This window comes from Mauremys reevesii, linkage group 1 (genome assembly GCF_016161935.1).
Source record: "Mauremys reevesii isolate NIE-2019 linkage group 1, ASM1616193v1, whole genome shotgun sequence".
Lineage (NCBI taxonomy): Eukaryota > Metazoa > Chordata > Testudines > Geoemydidae > Mauremys > Mauremys reevesii.
This window is the reverse complement of record NC_052623.1, coordinates 282,456,871-282,474,332: the sequence shown is the minus strand read 5'-3', so window position 1 is coordinate 282,474,332 and position 17,462 is coordinate 282,456,871. Positions and strand designations below refer to the sequence as shown.

The 17,462-nt window shown below is 44.6% G+C and overlaps 1 long non-coding RNA gene across 1 annotated transcript in view; it reads left to right on the top strand.

Moving 5' to 3' along the window:
• LOC120384544 overlaps window positions 1–9,185 on the top strand; it is an 85,332-nt gene extending 76,147 nt beyond the window's left edge. The window contains exon 6 of the long non-coding RNA XR_005588945.1: window positions 9,088–9,185. This is a non-coding gene — a long non-coding RNA (uncharacterized LOC120384544). The remainder of the gene's footprint in view (window positions 1–9,087) is intronic.
• The last annotated feature ends 8,277 nt before the right edge of the window (window positions 9,186–17,462 follow it).

Genomic DNA, 17,462 nt, shown 5'->3' with positions numbered 1-17,462 from the left:
CACTGACCAAACTATCAGGTCAGGACCCCTCCCCCAGAGACCAGCGGTTGCTTCTTTTGTCTTCTCAGGTGCAACAAGTGAGATAGACAGAGAAAGGGGGAGGGTCTCTTGGGGTGTTTTCCCCTCCTTTTTATAGTTTCAGCTCCTCTTTGAAAAGCATCTCCAGCTGAAAATCAAGAGATGGGGGGAGTCTAGTGGAGGAAGGAGACCTCCTGCTGTTCCTTTGCTAAGATGCAGATCTTTGTCCCTGCTCCTTTCTTGCCAAAGAATGTCCTCTTGATAGGTGAAGGCCCATCAGCTTTGTTGACACCGGGCTGTGGCATCCGCATTCCCTTTGTCTTTGGAAAACTGGGTTAGCCACTCCTCAGCCTTATCTGGGAAACAACCTTCAGTCATTATTTCAGGTTATGTTCATAACTTTATACATAATGTTGCTACATGCATTTTACCATGATATTACTGATCAGCAAATTATGAATTTTCAAATGATACCGCACAAGACATGCCTTGTACAAAGATTATTATGATAGTGTGTGTAGTGTGAACACAGGGATGCATTTCATCACACACATTCTGGATGTCTTGAAGAAACAGAGCGTCAGTGTCCTCCTTCGTTTTATTTAGGTGTCTTCTATTCCTTGTGTGGGACTAACCCTCTGGCGTATGGCCTTGATGTCTATGGGATAGCCATTGTTGCCTTGGTACATTGCCTGCCACTTTGTTTGAAATCATTCTCTCCCATTTGCACTGAAGGCTTGCTTGTCATAGTCATTCCTTCTGTTCTAGTTTTCCGGCATCTAATGCTTTTTTTAAAAAAAGCTAATCCAGGATTAAGTTGTTTGGCTCAAGAAGGTTGCTAGATGATGGCACTAAGGCTTTTGTCCTTTTGTCCATGAGTCTCTAAATTAGTGATCTTAGTAAAATGTTGAGGCGTGTGGAAATATTTTGAAAGTGCTACCTCTGGGTCCCTTGAATCCACCAGGTGTTTTTGTTTTAATCAGGTTTTTTGCTATTTATATTGACTTTTGTGCTAACATTTGACTGTCTTAGTAAGCACTTAATGTGGTGCATTTGAACTGAATAACTGCCAAAATGATAATTGTGGGCAATTATCTATTAACCATTTTGGAATCCCATGTAAGCAAAGTACAATTTACAATTTTATTACATTGCTACTTGATGTGTTGTGCAATACCTCAGTTTAAAAACAACAAAAAAATGTTTACTACTTACAAGATGCAATCCTTGTCACTTAATTCAACTATATCTGTGACAACCTTGGACCAAGGGAAATCAGGACTTGTGTTTTCAGTGATTCTTCTGTAGTCTTTATATGGTATTTAGTGCAAGTATCATACTTGGATATTTTATCTCCAATGGCAGTAATTCAGGCCTGGCTGGAATGGATGACTCAAGCTCTTTTTCTCTGTACATTTCACAAGACCTGGAAGGGCACTGTGGATTATGCTTAGTAGTTCATTCCTCATGCTGTCTGGCATTATGACACAATTTCCTCTTCAGAGAATCTAGGGAAATATTGACTAGATGAAATCACCTGCAAGGTGGGTGCCACTGTTCAGAGCAACTGCACCTATATTCCCTCCTCCATGGTCCAGCAAGGGCACCCATTCTAGGCTCCCACCTCCCCAGCTTTCACCTCTTTTGGGCAGAGATCTGCATCGCTCTCCCTCCTGACTGGGGTATTTCCAGGAGGCAAAGTCTCCTGCCTACACTGATTCCCCCAGCAAGCCAGACTGACTAAAATCAAAACCTAAATGCATGCCAATAAGCTTACAAGAGATCATGCCCTGCTCCAAAAAGGGTTCTGATAGGCGATCAGTCCTTCAAACCCCCCCACTTAGGGTTTTTCTGTGGTCACAAGTTTGTAACATCTTCAGTTAAGAACAAGCACCCCTATGAATCCACACATCTCTCTTTTATACAGTTTGAGTCTTCGATCTTCTGATTCAGGGAATAGATAATCAGCAGGGTTCTCCCTTCAGGCCATAGCTTCAGAATGTTGGGTACAAAGGTGCTAATTTGCATTCACCTCCCTCCAGGTATTTCCTAGGAGGAAGCCAAACCCATTTCATTTTGTTAGTCCCAAAAGTTCCTTCTTGTCTGGCACAGTGTTTAAAATAGTTCTTTTAAGCTCCTAACTCTTCCCAGGGTTTACACTGGCCATCCGTTCCTGCTAAAGAAGTTGCATATAATCCCACAATAATACATGAATTTTGCATATACAGTACAATGAACCCCAAAGCTACTTAACTTAATATAATAAGATCTCCTAAAGATATTGCAGGTAATTTTCATATCTGACACAGCAGGTGCTGTGTCACTCCTGGGCCTGGCACTATTCAATATTTTCAGTAACAACTTGGATGATGGAGTGGAGAATATACTTATAAAAGTTGCAGATGACACCAAGCTGGGAGATGTTGCAATCACTTTGGAGGACAAGATTAGAATACAGAATGATCCTGATAAATTGGAAAATTGGTCTGAAATCAATAAGGTGAAATTCAGTAAAGAAAAATGCAAAGAACTACACTTAAGAAAAAAATCAAATGCACGAATACAAAAAGGGAAATAAATAGCAAGAGTGTAATATCACATAAAAGGATCTGGGGGTTACAGTGGATCATAAATTGAATATGAGTCAGCAGCACAATGCTCTGGCAAAAAAAGTGCAAAAGGTGAAAAAGAAAAATGTCATTCTGGGATGAATTAGGAAGAATGTCATACGTAAGACACAGGAGGTCATTGTTCTGCTCTATTTTGCACTGCTGTGGCCCTAGCTGAAGTACTATGTCCAGTTTTGGATACCACACTTTAAGAAAGGTGTGAACAAACTGGAGCGAGTCCAGGGGGGGACAACAAAAATAGTAAGAGGTTTGGAAAACATGACCTATGAGGAAAGTTGAAAGAACTGGGCATTTTCAGTCTAGAAAAGAGAAGGCTAAGGGAGAACCAGATAAGTCTTCAAAATGTAAAAGGTTGTTATAAAGAGGACATTGATTAATTGTTATTCATGTTCACCTGTCATGCTGTCTGGAGTGGATCACAACTGTGAGTGCCTACTTCCAGGCAGACTGTCAGAAAACAGGGCAGATAATACAAGCTGGTGGTGTGTTCTGTAATTAGATTTCACCAAACCAGTCACAAATGTGACCGCCTCGATCACTATACTAGGCTTACCATGGAGTCACAGACAGTCCCCTTAGACTCTTCAGCCTATCTTGCTACCCAGAAAAACTGGATAATGTGATAAAAGGTCACTTACACCAAAAATCACGTCAGGTTGCTCCCAGCCCCAAGAGACCAATCAGTCACTTACCCCAGATCAATTGGTACTCCAGATTTTATACCAAAGATAATGCTGGAGACAATTCTATAGTAAACAAACTAAAGATTTATTCGCTAAGAGAAGGAAATGAGAGTTATTGAGAGGTTAAAGCAGGTAAAATATATGCACAGGCATATCACAGTTTGTAATTCCAACTGCTGGCAGTAATGTAATAAACTGCCAGTTTCCCAAAAGTCTTTTCAGGGTACCCAGATTGTGTCTGCGGATTTTGCATCTGGTACACTTCCCTGAAAGAGTCCAAACAGTCCAGAGATGAAGGATCTTTCCTTCAATCCATATATATAACTTCTTCTGACAGAAAACAAGCTGACAGTATCTCTATCCACAAGGGCTTTTCTTTTGATGACAGTGAGTGAGGCGTGCACTCTGAGTCTCTGACCTCCGATCATCACACACAATGGCTATTTGGTTTGAAATTAGCACTTTTTTCTGACAAAGTCCTTTATTAGCATTCCACAAGTCCTCTTTGATGGGTTATTTAGTTACAGGGGTATACAGAGTGGAAATGTTTGCTGATGCAATGTAACAGGATACAGATAAAAGAAAACAATCCAAGTAACGTCCCATTAGTTTTATGAAGTCTAAACACCAAATACATGCTTTTACCTTCAGCAATCATTTTGATCTATACTAATACACAAGTGAATTGGTCTGAATACACTCTGGCATGACCTGGTCTGCCAGAGTCACACCGTCAAGGGTAGGATGAGAAGTAATCGGCTTAATTTTCAGCAAGGGAGATTTAGGTTACATAATAGGAAAAACTTTCTAACTAAGCACTGGAACAAGTTACCTAGCAAGGTTATGGAATTCCTATAATTGGAGGTTTTTAAGAACAGATTAGGTAAACATCTGTTAGGGATGGTTTAGGTATACTTAATCCTGTATCAGCCTGGGGGGGGGGGGCGTTATAGACCTCTTGAGGTCTTTTTCCAACTAACATTTCTATTAGTCTAATCTCATCAATATTGTAACCATTTTATCTCTATAGACCCAATAATTTTTATGGTTGGAAGTGCTTGGGGGTTTTCTGTTGACCATCAGTTAGAATTATTCACTCAAGGCCTTGTAAAATTGGGTCATTTAAGTCTCTCCTGTGAGCTTGTCAAACCTTGTTTTGGCAAGTGGGTAAACTTGAGTCCAATTTACTTCAAATGCCTCTTCCAGCAGCTCCTTGCTTTCACTATTTGTCTGCATTCTTGAAAGCATGTCTGTCATACGAAGCCATGCTCATTTCCAGCTGCTGTATTAGTTCCTTGAAGCTGTTGATAGCCAGCACAAGTTAGGGCAGTCAGAAGGTAGCTCTAATTTATACCAGGGGACTGGTCTGGCAAATAGCTCACTGAGGATCAGGGGAGCACTAAGGTAGCTAAAAGGCAGTTTTGCACTGTTCTCTTCTGAGTTTGGCTAAGTATTCAGGCACAGAGGAGGACTAGTACCACAATATCTAGAGATAGAAGAGACATATAAGCATAGGCGCCGACTTATATGGGGCTCTGGGCTCGCCACGGCTGGAGCTTCCCCCCGCCCGGCAGGCACCAGCAAAACAAGCTGGTGCCAGCTCATCCTGCCGAGCTGAGAGAGTGGCCCCCCCTGCAGCCGGGGGGGGGCTGCTACCCGCCCGCTTGGGAGAGGATGGCGCCTGGCTGCAGAGGTTCCTACACAGCGCAGCAGCAGCTTGGCTGGGGGCGGCTCCTCCTGACCACGCGGCTCTGAGCGGGGCAGAGCTCAGCCTCCGGGAGCCATGCGGCTGCAGCGCTGGGCAGGGCCGCCCAGGCGCGCAGTGAGTGGAGTCCCGGGACACTCAGGGGCAGGGAGGGGCACAGGTTCTGTGGGATTGGGGGTCTCAGGAGGTGGTTGTCAGGCATCCCTGACCCCATTACCCCAGGCCCAGCCCTGACCCCAGCTCCAAGCCCAGCCCCTCGGACCTGGGCACGCCCCATCCCCTCACAGCCCTGACCCCAGCTCTGAGCCCAGCCCATCTGATCCGGACATCCCCTGTACCCATTCCCGCCCAGCCCCTGACCCCATTCCCCACAGCCCTGACCCCATTCCCCACCCCAGCTCCGAGCCCAGCCCCTCTGATCCGGACACCCCTGTACCCATTCCTCCCACAGCCCTGACCCCAGCTCTGAGCCCAGCCCCTCTGATCCGGACATCCCCTGTACCCATTCCTCCCACAGCCCTGACCCCAGCTCCGAGCCCAGCCCTCTGATCCAGACACCCTCTGAGCCAGACAACCTCCGACCCCATCTCCCCACAGTCCTGAGCCCAGCCCCTGTGAGCCAGGCACCCCCAGCCCCACCCAGCCCTGGGCAACAGCAGCACCACCTCCAGGCAGTGACAGCCCATTGGCACCAACCATCACCCAGCCCATTATGTAATTGCAAATGTAGACAGACCAGTAAAGCATTTAATGTTTTTAAATAATGTATTTGGTGTATTTTCAAATTATTACAAATTAATTTTCACTAGTTATTTTTTACATTTCCAAATACATGTTACTATAGTATTGCAACTTTTTTAGTGTGTGTGGGGGGGGGGGAGGGGGAAACGGGTCCCTGGAGCCGAGCGATGGGGGCGGCGGGGGCCTGGGAGTGTGGTGAGAGAGGAGGCGCGGGGGGGGTGTCTGGGGTGCTGAGCAGGTAGCCCAGCCCGGAGATCCTGCCTTCCCTCCTGCGCCGGGCTGGGCCAGGGCACCGTGAGGCTGAAGAGCAGCAGGTCCAGGGGCTTCCAGGTCCTCGGCTGCCAGCAGCCAGACAGTAAAACAGAAGGTTTATTAGATGACAGGAACACAGTCTAAAACAGAGCTTGTAGGTACAAAAAACAGACCCTCAGTCAGGTCCATCTTGGGAGCCAGCTCCAAATTGACACCCTCATCTGGCCTTTGTGTCTCTTCCGGACAAGGAGGCCACCTGATCTCTTGTATTCAGAGAAACATTAAGAACATTCCCACTTTGTCACAACAGGTGCAACAAAATTTAATACTGTATATTAAAATTTATGCATATAAGGTCTTCCTTCTAGTATAGAATTGTCCCCCGCTGTATATTTTCTAGTGCTTTATCTCATACACAGTTATAAATTACTTCAGCTATAGGGCATTTACCACTTCTTGGGGGAGACTATTCCATGGTGTAATAACAGTGTTAGGCCTAAATTGAGCAAAGGAAAAAAATAATTTTTTTGTTAAAAGGGAAATTCTCTAATCAGTTTCTAGTTATATTTCTTTGGGTGACTCCAAACAATTCCTATCACTTTGTGGCCCTTCTTTTACTGCACGTATCTTATGCAGTGTAGTTCCACCTTGCAGTCAGCTGTGATGCTGAGAGTACCCTTCCCAGACTTGAAGAAGAGCTCTGTGTGGCTCAAAACTTGTCTCTCTCACCCACTGAAGTTGGTCCAGTGAAAGTTATTACCTCACACACCTTGTCTCTTTATCTATTTTAGATATTTCTAGGACAGCATAGCATCTGATCATTGAAACATCATATACTTGTAGATAGCCTGGATAAATAATGACTATGTACATTAAGGTCCAAATGTCCTGTGATTAGGAATGGTTCAGTTTATGGATGTCCAACTTGAAATGCCTAGGACTTGATTTTCAGAGTTGCTATGCACCAAAACTCAACTGAAGTCAATAGGAGCTAGGAGTGTTCATTACTTCTGAAAGCTAGACCGCTGCTATCTAAAGTGAATACCCATGAATTCAGGCACCCAAATTTAATGGACATATTTGAACATTTAAACTGAGTTCTGTTGCTCTTTCGCGATGGATCAAGTCCCCTAATCATTTGCGTTGCTCTTCTTTGAATTGCTTCTAATCTTCTAAAGAGATATGGCATATATGACAGCAATGAGTTCAACAATTAGTTGACATTAATTGGAGAGGGAAAAAAGGTAATTCTCTGGGTGGGACTAAGTCTGGCCCTCAGATGCAGAAGCACAATTCCCATTGAAATATGGAAACTGGGGAGGAATATTAATGATGACTGGAGGAAGGAAATGGGAAAGGAATGGAATAGGTATGTTCAGCCCCTCAGTGCAATTTACTGAGGATGATAATATTTCTCTTCTGAGTCCTAAGGATTAAAAGCTATTTTCTTACATTCCAGAATTTTTCCCTGGGATGTTTCCTATTTGATATCCCATTAGAATCCAAATTGCATCTGAGAAGTACAGTGGAAGAATTTGAAAACAAAGCTCAGTTCGCATCTCCTTTTTGATTTCTAGCTCCAACTCCCATAATATTATTTGTTAGTGACATTTCACAGCACCTCACCTCATTTCTGAGTGCAAGCCAAGGCATACTGTGCATGATGTGAATAACTGAAAAGAGGAATCATGCAGAATGAGACACACATCGCTGTGCAAGTATAAATACCTGGCTCATTTTGAAAAAGGGGGTTTGAGGGAGAGATTCTCTGTGATAGAAATTTTTAGACAGATTCTCGAAAAAGCCATTTTGGGGATGATTTTGACTACTTGATTTAGTCACTCAGAGTTTCAAATACAGTGTTAAAAGCTGCCTTCATCTGTCAAACCACTTACAGGCTTTTTACGTGATACAGAGATTTATGCAAGAGGAATATACAAACAGAAGATTTTCCTAACACAATTACAGTTAAATTACAGTTAATTAAAGTTACTTTTATTTTAAAAATTACAACCCAGACGACTGCTAGGGGAGAGGTGGGAGACATTTCTACGGTCAGCCACAGACATTACAGTAACCTCTAGTGTACTCAGACCAAAGGAAGGGAAATGGTTTCACACTACGGCTTTGTTTCGTAAATGTAGTCTGCAAGCCACCTGAAGGTCATCTCCTCTTCTATATTCCCTGGTCCACCATCCATCTCACTTGAGCTGGCAAACAAGGTATCCTTCGATTGGCCAATAGAAACAAAAGCTGCTATTAAGATGATGGAAAACAGAAAGAAGAGGTAACACTAGGTCATCCTGGGTTATGGAAAATCATTTTTGTTAAGTTGCAGCACATGCTTCCTGTGTCTGGGGTGTTGTTTTTTTTTAAATTAAAGATCAGTAGAATAGAAATATTTTTTCAAGAAGTATTGAATTGTCTTGTAATATCTGCTTTCAACCTCTCTCCCGTACATTGATTTTGGCACAGTATGTAAAAAGCATAAGTCAACACAAAGAAAAGGAATGCTGGAGATTTTGTGTGCAAGCCCTGATCTCCCCCTCCCCATCTATGCCACTAATATTCTGAACATATGTGTAGGCTTCTGTCATGTTCTTTCCAAGTGCCTATAACACAAATACTATAACACAAAGACTGCAGTAATATGGGCCATTGCTAATAAGTGCTTTTGAAATTCTGTGCCTAGCACCAACAATATTAGTAGCAAAATATCCTCTAAAAATAACTGGGTGAGGTCATGTTGTGAAGGTATTTAACTTGCATCTGAAAATGTGAAATATCTTGTACCATATGCAGATGCTCTTCTCTTACCATTCAACAAATGAAGGCAGTGGCATTGGAACAATTTTTATAGTGGGGGTGCTAACCGACATTGAAAAAACTGTAAACCCTCTCTATGATGGAAACCACTTTAAGTCAGGGGGTCTTGCTGCACCCCCCAGAACCTAGTTCCAGTACCCCTGAATGAAGGGCTGTAACATTTGGCTCCTACTTGGTGGCTGAAAAAGGCAATTGCTTATATTTCTTTCTCTTTCTTCTTTAAACTTTGAAGCTACTTAAGCATCTTAAACAGCTCCACTGCCTGCTCCAGGCAACAGCTCCAAGAAGTCAAACCAGCTGTTCCTAATACTTTCAGCAATTGTACAGCAGCCTCACATACTAGGTAAATAACTTCTCTGTTAATTGTACTGAAGATTTGTCAAGTAGAGTCTCCACTAACTCAAAAAATACTTTGGAAATCAATATGTCGAGCCCAGACCTTTTCCAAGTAATGCAGCCTCATGATTCAACACCAACAGAAATTCGCAGTGGTAAAATCCCATATTGCATTGCCCTCTGTATCAAAGTATAGTACAGCACTGACATTTCAGGTGGACAACAGCAACATACCTCTTTGGGGAACAGGACAACTAGGGGGAAGGATGGCTTCAATAACCGACCGTGGGAGCAGCCCATCTGAGGTGTTAAAGTGTCTTTCCTCTGGGTCAGCAGGCTACATTTATACCTCTTCCATTGGGCCTTATACCTTGTCCTGATGAGGGAATCATTGGTAAAAAATAACCTTATTGTTTAAATCTGTATTGTACTAGTACGAACTTTCATCTTCCTGTCCCAGCTTCCTCTTCTTTCTCAAACAGCAACATAATAATCTGGTGTTTACGATTTCACAGTTTATTGCCTTGAAATTATGGTTGGGGCGCAAATGCATTATTTTTATTACTTCAGTGCAGGATCAATAAGTGGGCAGAAGATGCACTGCTTCCATGAAAGAAAAATCCCTTCTATCAGGGTCAGATCCTGAAAGGCAATTAGTACCCCTCAGCTTCCACTGGAGACTGATGCTCAGCACATCACACTATGAGGCCCAAAATTACAACTATCTTGGTAAATAAAGACTGGGAGAACAATGTTGAAGCACATGAAAGTCAAGTGAATTTCCATTTGTTTGATATATTAAAAAAAATTCCCTTACATGAAAGTCTGATTCACCAAGATTTGTAATTTGCCAACTTATTTTACATTCATGTTCATGTATAAAGCTGGTGCAATTTCCCTCTGTCCCAATAAATAGGTCTGATACTGCGGCTATTCCTTGAACATATGACTCTTTGTGATGAATGACCCTTTGTGATATATTAATGTGCAGTTTATACTGCTGCAGTTTTCCTTAGGACAAATTAGAAACAAACAGCGCAAATTAATTCCTGGTGTAACTGAAGAGCAACCAGTTGAGATGCATTTGATTCAATGCTGTATATTTAGTCTGAAAACCACCACTCCTGGCATTTTCTATGAACATAGGCAGAAATATAAATGCAAAAAAGTAGTTCCAGAAGCAGCTGCTGGCACGATGCAGATGATAATGCTATTGCTTTGTGCACTATTATTATGTATGCACTGCACAGTGGTTTAGATTAAAGGGTTAAACAAAAGACCTCCCTCTCCTCCCTGTGTGGAAAGACAATTCAAATTCATCTGATATTCACAGACAGTTGGACAGCAGCTGAGGTTTCATTTAGAATCCCACATATGGCCAGAAGAAGCGTACACCTCAATGTTTCCGGGACCTGCAGTCCGCCAGAACAGATGGTAGAAATCATCATCCACAGACAGTCATCAGGGAAACCTCAGGCCACATGCTTGAATTTTTCTCAATGAATTGCATACAAGTGAGGCATTTGATCTATATGACTGCAGCTGCTCAGGGAAGAGGGAGGCCTCTGATTGGAGGGACTCTTTCACAGGTTATTAATAGGTCATGCTGTGACATTAACAGGCCGGAAACATCCTGTCTCCCCTGGGGGGCTAAAACAAAAGCGAGAGAGAGGTTCCTCATAATTCAAACACAGTTCAGTGCTTACAGATTACAGCACATAATCTGCTTGGCAACAGCACAGGCTCCCAGAGACATTATGTATCTGATTTCTTTCATTCTTCTAGCTGTTTCCATTAGAAATGCAGTACACTACTTGATACAGTAAATGCCCTACACAAATCTCAAAGGAAGAAGACAGTAGCTTCCCTACAGTTTCCAGAATAAAATCTGAACACAAGAGTAATTCTGACAGCTGTGCTCCCTCATTCAAATGTTCCTAACCTCTTTGTACCATTCATAACATGTGTTCATTGATCCTGCAGTCTGCATGAATTGCCGAGCCAGTTCTGTGAGCAATGACACTACTGTTCTCTCTCGCTCTTGAAAAACAAAAACTTTACGTGGGTGATAAGTGGAGGTATCAAGGCTGAAATTGGGAGGAGGGCACACAGAGTCTAGAATCTAGTGTTTGCCAAGTTTAGTGCTTTTAAAAATTATAAGAAACCCACGACCACATTGCAACACTTAGCCACTCTAGGGTGACCAGGTGTCTGGCTTTTGACTGCAACACTCGGTCGAAAAGGGACCCCTGGTGGTTCTGGTCAGCATTGCTGACCGGGCCATTAAAACTCCGGATGGTGGTGTTGGGGGTCTAAGGCAGCCTAGTCCCTACCTGTCCTGGCTCCATGCTGCACACCGGAAGCGGCCAGCAGGTCCAGCTCCTAGGCGGGGTGGCCACGGGGCTCCATGCACTGCTCCCACCCCGAGCACCAGCTTTGCACTTCCATTGGTTGGGAACCGTGGCCAATGGGAGCTGTGGGGGCGGTGCCTGTGGGCAAGAGCAGCACGCAGAGCTTCCTGCCGCGTCTCTGCCTAGGAGTTGGATCTGCTGGCCGTTTCTCGGGCACAGGGTGGAGTCAGGACAGGCAAGAACCCTGTCTTGCCTCCACCCCCACCTCCCACTGCACCGCTGACTGCAAGACACTGGAGTTAAGCCTGCAGCCCAACCCCGAGCGCCAACCCCCTGCCCCAGCTTTGAGCCTCCCCCAAACCCAGAGCCTCCTTCTGTACCCTCAAACCACTCATCCCCAGCCCCACCCTGGAGTCTGCACCCCCAGATGGAGCCTTCACCCCTTGCTGCACCCCAACTCCCTACCCCAACCCAGAGCCCCCACCCACACCCTGAACCCCTTTGCCTCACCCCTCAACCTGGTGCCCCCTCCTGCACCCCAAACCCCTCATCCCTGGCCAAACCACAGAGCTCACACATCCAGCCAGATCCCTCACTCCCTCTCACACCCTAACCCCCTGCCTCAGCCTGGAGCCCCCTCCCACACTCTGAACCCCTAATTTCTGGCCCCATCTTGGAGCCTGCACCTCCAGTTAGAGCCCTCACCCCCTCCCACACCCTAACCCCATGCTCCAGCCCAGTGAAAGTGAGTGAGGGTGGGGGACAGCAAGCCACCAAGGGAGGGGGAATGTAGCAAGCGGGGGGCTGGGCCTCAGGGAAGAGGTGGGGTTAAGGTGTTCAGTATTGTGTGATTAGAAAGTTGGCAACCCTCATCCACTCACATATTCATGGGGGTAGATTAAATCTCTTCAAAGCACAGGCCCTACCATCTAAGCTAAAGAAGGCTCTCCAGTCACAGGTAGCACTATAGGAGCTATGATTCACAGCCAAGAGATTTTAATTCCATCCAATAGAGACCAGTGGTGCACGTGTATATACCCCTCTGCCTAATTTATCTTCACTGAGAGTTCCTTGGCTATTTGAATGTTATAGGCCATAAAAGGTTAAGTGATAGATTTAAATGGTGCACAATTCAACAGATTTCATAGCTAGGAGCTACTCATGTCTTAATTGTTTACACATTGTAAATATAATGTGAGCATTACCAGGAACTGAAGCATCAGACACTTCCAACTTAGATATGATGTACAATTTTACTTATGCTACATGAAACTCCTCCATAATCCTCAGATGCCTTGCAGGAAGCAAATTCCCATTTTCTTTTAGGTCCCTTCTATGTCATTTTGATTCTGTGTCTCTTACTACAGAGCTCTCACTCGAGTACTAGGCTTTCTTGCCTCGCCACTGCTGCAGGCCCTTCCATATTCCGTTGCCAAGACGCTCCAAACCCTTCTGCAGGCCCTAGGTCTAAGTCCCTGCTGATGTCACTCTTTCAAATCATCCAGGCGTCACCATCACATAATTCCTGGCTTACTAGACTGATGCTTAAACAGCCATATCTCACCCACTGCCTGTCCAAGAGTCCCTCCCTGTGCCTCGGTCTTGGGTTGTCATTTCCTGAATGACATGCAGTATTACTTGGTTCATCCACCAATGGCTAAACAGACTAATGGGAGCAAAAATAAATGGAGGCAGAAGAGAAACCCTACAATATTGGATTTCTGTTTTAGTATCTTAGATAGCAAGGATTTCAACTTTGTCGAGGTAGAGAGTAAAACTACCCATACCACTGGGCTGAGCTGGTTTAGATGCAACTTTCATCCCCAAACGTTGCTTCCCTTTCACCCATTGAACACTACAATTTTATTTAAACCCCCTTGGTCAGTAAACTAGGGCAGCGCATTCTGGGGGGGGGGGTGGAGGGGGGATTACCAATGTTCTGATACTATTGTGTGAAAGACCCCTTCCAAAAATCATGTAGACCCCCCACATTCTGGTATGGGAGTAAATAGGTGGGAAGGGAGTGGCCTGTGTCACAAATCAGCCATCTGTTGCAAAGTGAGACACAGCCATCTCAGTCTGCATTTTCCCACAGAACAAGAACAGCTCCTGCTAAACCTATAATAAGCCTATATAAGGGATAAATTGGAATATCTATAAAAACAATGAGGCATCCAGTGGCACCTTAAAGACTAACAGATTTAGTTGAGCATAAGCTTTCATGGGTAAAAAAACCCACTTCTTCAAATGCAGCTGTGGGTTTTTTACCCACCAAAGCTTATGCCCAAATAAATCTGTTAGTCTTTAAGGCGCCACCGGACTCCTCATTGTTTTTGTGGATACAGTACAGACTAACACGGCTACCCCTCTCATGCTTGGAATATCTATGCCACAGCCCTGCCTAGGGGCAGTGCGGAGTTGCACTACTCCTCAGGATTAACACTGACATTGTACGTAAGACAGGCACAGTCATCTCTGGGGCTTCTCTGAGCTGAAGGGGTTGCACAGTCTGTTCCATCTATTAGACTAGAGCATATAGCTCCCTCTGGTGTGCCTGCCTCACCCCATGGGCAAGTGCAGAGAAGGACCAGGGGCTGTCGTGACTCCTCCGCCCCACTGCACCTTGGCATCTTGCGCCTCAGGAGGCTCTTGTGGGAGTCCTCATGCAGTCACACAGTGGGGAAAGGGAATTTTTGGCTTCAGCCCACTCAAGATTTGGTGCTAAATATGCTTCCTTCACAAATTGAACGTCACCAATTAATTCTTTGTACAGGAATTATTATTGTCACCCCGGGAGAGTGGGGCCATTTTCCCACCCCTGCATTAGGGCGTGCCTGGGCTCACCCGGCACACCCCGTGTGCACGCCTATGACTGAGATTGTTACAGACCTGGCTGGGTGCCCAAGTGGATGTTGTTGTAACTGGAGCCCAACCAGGTTGTTGTAATTGGAGCCCAACCTTCGGGTTCCACGTGCTTCCAACCATGGACAATCTCCAGACATTGTCTCTAGCTCTGGGCCTCTAAAGCATAGTCTTGCATAGGCGAGTGGTAACTGGTGGGTGGGCTGGGGGCGAGGGGGTACAGTTGAAAGGTTCTGATGGTATGCAGCATGGTTCAGAGCAGGTACTCAAGAGACAAAGGAGTTTTGATTTCTAGAGCTATTTTTAATGTCATGTTTTATGACACTATGTAATAGCAGAAGGAGACTGTTTTAAAAGAAAGCTACAGATGAAGAAGCTTTGGATTGCATTGCTGTACAGTAACTCCTCACTTAAAGTCGTCCCGGTTAATGTTGTTTCATTGTTATGTTGCTGATCAATTAGGGAGCATGCTCGTTTAAAGTTGCGCAATGTTCCCTTCTAATGTCATTTGGCAGCTGCCTGCTTTGTCCACTGCTTGCAGGAAGAGCAGCCCGTTGCAGCTAGTTTGTGAGGGCTTGGAACTAGGGTGGATCGGCAGCCCCCTATCAGCTCCCCACTCCCCTAAGTTCCCTGTGCAGCAGCTGCCTGCAGTTCAGCTGTGTCCCTCCCGCCACTGCCATGTGCTGCGCCTGCCCTCTGCCTTGGAGCTGCTCCCTGAGACTCCTGCTTGCTGTGCCAGGGGTGGGGGGAAGGGAAGGAAGAGGGGGGCTAATGTCAGGGTGTCCCTCCCCCTGCTCCTGCACCCCACTTACCCCATCTTCCATAGAGCAGGGGACACACACCAGGGTTGCGGGTCTCAGCAAGCTGGTCTAATTTACAAGTCAGTGTACTTAAGGGAAATGTGCATATCTCCCTCCATTCCTGCTGCCTTGCAGAGTGAGAGAGTTAACTCTTGGGGGCTCAGCCAATTGCTAGTTCATCATTTAGCAGTAAGGGAAATATCCCACCCTCTGACTCCTCCACCTGAACCAAGCTTCACAATCATCCATCACTGTGTACCAGTATTAAATTGTTTGTTTAAAACGTATACTCTGTGTGTGTGTATATATATATATACATATATATATATATAGTCTTTTGTCTGGTGAAAAAAAATTTCCCTGGAACCTAACCCCCACATTTACATTAATTCTTATGGGGAAATTGGATTTGCTTAACATCGTTTCACTTAAAGTCGCATTTTTCAGGAACATAACTACAACGTTAAGTGAGGAGTTACTGTATTATATCAATTTGAAGAACAGAGATATTTGCAAACCAAGCCTTTGATATGATTTTGTCTCCCGCTGCATCCCCTGCCCCATTGCCCTGAGCTCCCTTCTGCAGCCTCACATGTATCCCAGGCAGGCTCTAATGTTGAGATGTAGTAATTGCGGCAGCTGCCAGCTTGATCTCACTTCCCTGCTCTGAATGCCACCTAGTGGGGCTCAGCAGGAGCACTCAGTGCCAATGCCTTTCCCAGGCACCTACTCCTCAGCTGCACTCAGCCCGCCTCCCACCCTGGCAGAAATCAGGGGGAGGGGAGGGATATGATTTCCCACCTCCAACTCCTCCCTTCTCCAATGCTGTGTCCAAGAATGTTCTCTTAAAAAGAACCTGAAAGGCAACTTTTAAAAAGGGAAAATGGGGGTCATCAACTCTCAAATAATGGGCATTCCTGCACTGAACCACTGCATAAAGGAGTTTTCCTATACAAGGATCTGTATTGGCAATACCGCTCTCAATACTGCTTGTCATAATCGCTAAAATTCACACGGTTGAACACAAATGCATGACATACATGTTCCAAATTCCAACACTTGGTGTCCTTTCAAATCCTTTTATAACCTGCTTGCATATAGCAGACCTCAGCTCTTACTGAGTGGCGCTTGTGCTGACTTGTCCTAATTTAAGTAATTTTTCAAGTCTCTTTTTTCCCTTGGCATTTATGTAGAAGACTATGTAGTAATAACAGTAAGTATTCTAGTCAGTACAGCACATTAGTAGAATGCAAACGAGAGATACTGTTGTATCTAAGGATGCAAAGCGAAGCATGCAAAATGCAACCATCACAAAACATGACTCTAAAGAAAATGTCCCACCTTAATAGATAGATTTAAAAAAACCTTTCCTTTAACATGGGAATTCCTTTTATCCTAACAAGAGCTCTATACAGTACTAAGTCTAGACATTTTCTGGTTTATTACAAAGAATATTTTCACATGATCTGCTGTCAAAAGAACCTTTTGTGTTCTACCAACTAATGAGAAAGTGTTAAAAACAGTGCAAAGAATGGAAATTTCAATCGAGTAAGTACGAGACTGAAATTCCCTGTTTATCTATAGGTACAGCAGAAGCAGCAGCTTCTCCACACTATCCCACCAACCCAGACATTGCTGTACTGGGTCAGATCAAGGGTGCACCCAGTTTGATATCCTTTCTGACAGCATTTAATACCAAATGCTTTGGGGGAAGGTGTAAACTCCACAATGGACAGTTATGCAACAACATGCTTATAGGCATGCCTATAACATATATAAAACCAGCAGTTAGTTGTTAGCTTTTATCCTAGAGCATGCATCCCAGATACTTTTTTATTCTAGGTCAGTGGTTCTCAAACTTTTTTTTTTTCGCAGACCACTTGAAAATTGCTGAGGTCTCTGCAGAACACTTAATGATCTTTCCAAATGGTGTTTGTACTGTTAGCTACTTATTGCAAAATGCATTGGATAAAAGCACACACACACAAAACCTTAATAATAATTAACTTTTTTGTTCTACAAATAAACGCACACAACTCATATTTTAATATCAGTTGTCTTACCTTTCTAATGCGATGGATGTGCCCTCTCTCCCCCACCATGGCAGCCCCCAAGCTGGGGCTGGGAAGGAGGAGGGTTTGCTCCCCCTGCCACAGCAGCCCCCGAGCTGCGGTTGGGAAGGAGGGTTGTCTCTTCCTGGAAACCGCAGCCCTGGAGCTGGGGAAAGTCACCTCTTTTTATGGCTGCCATAGCCCTGC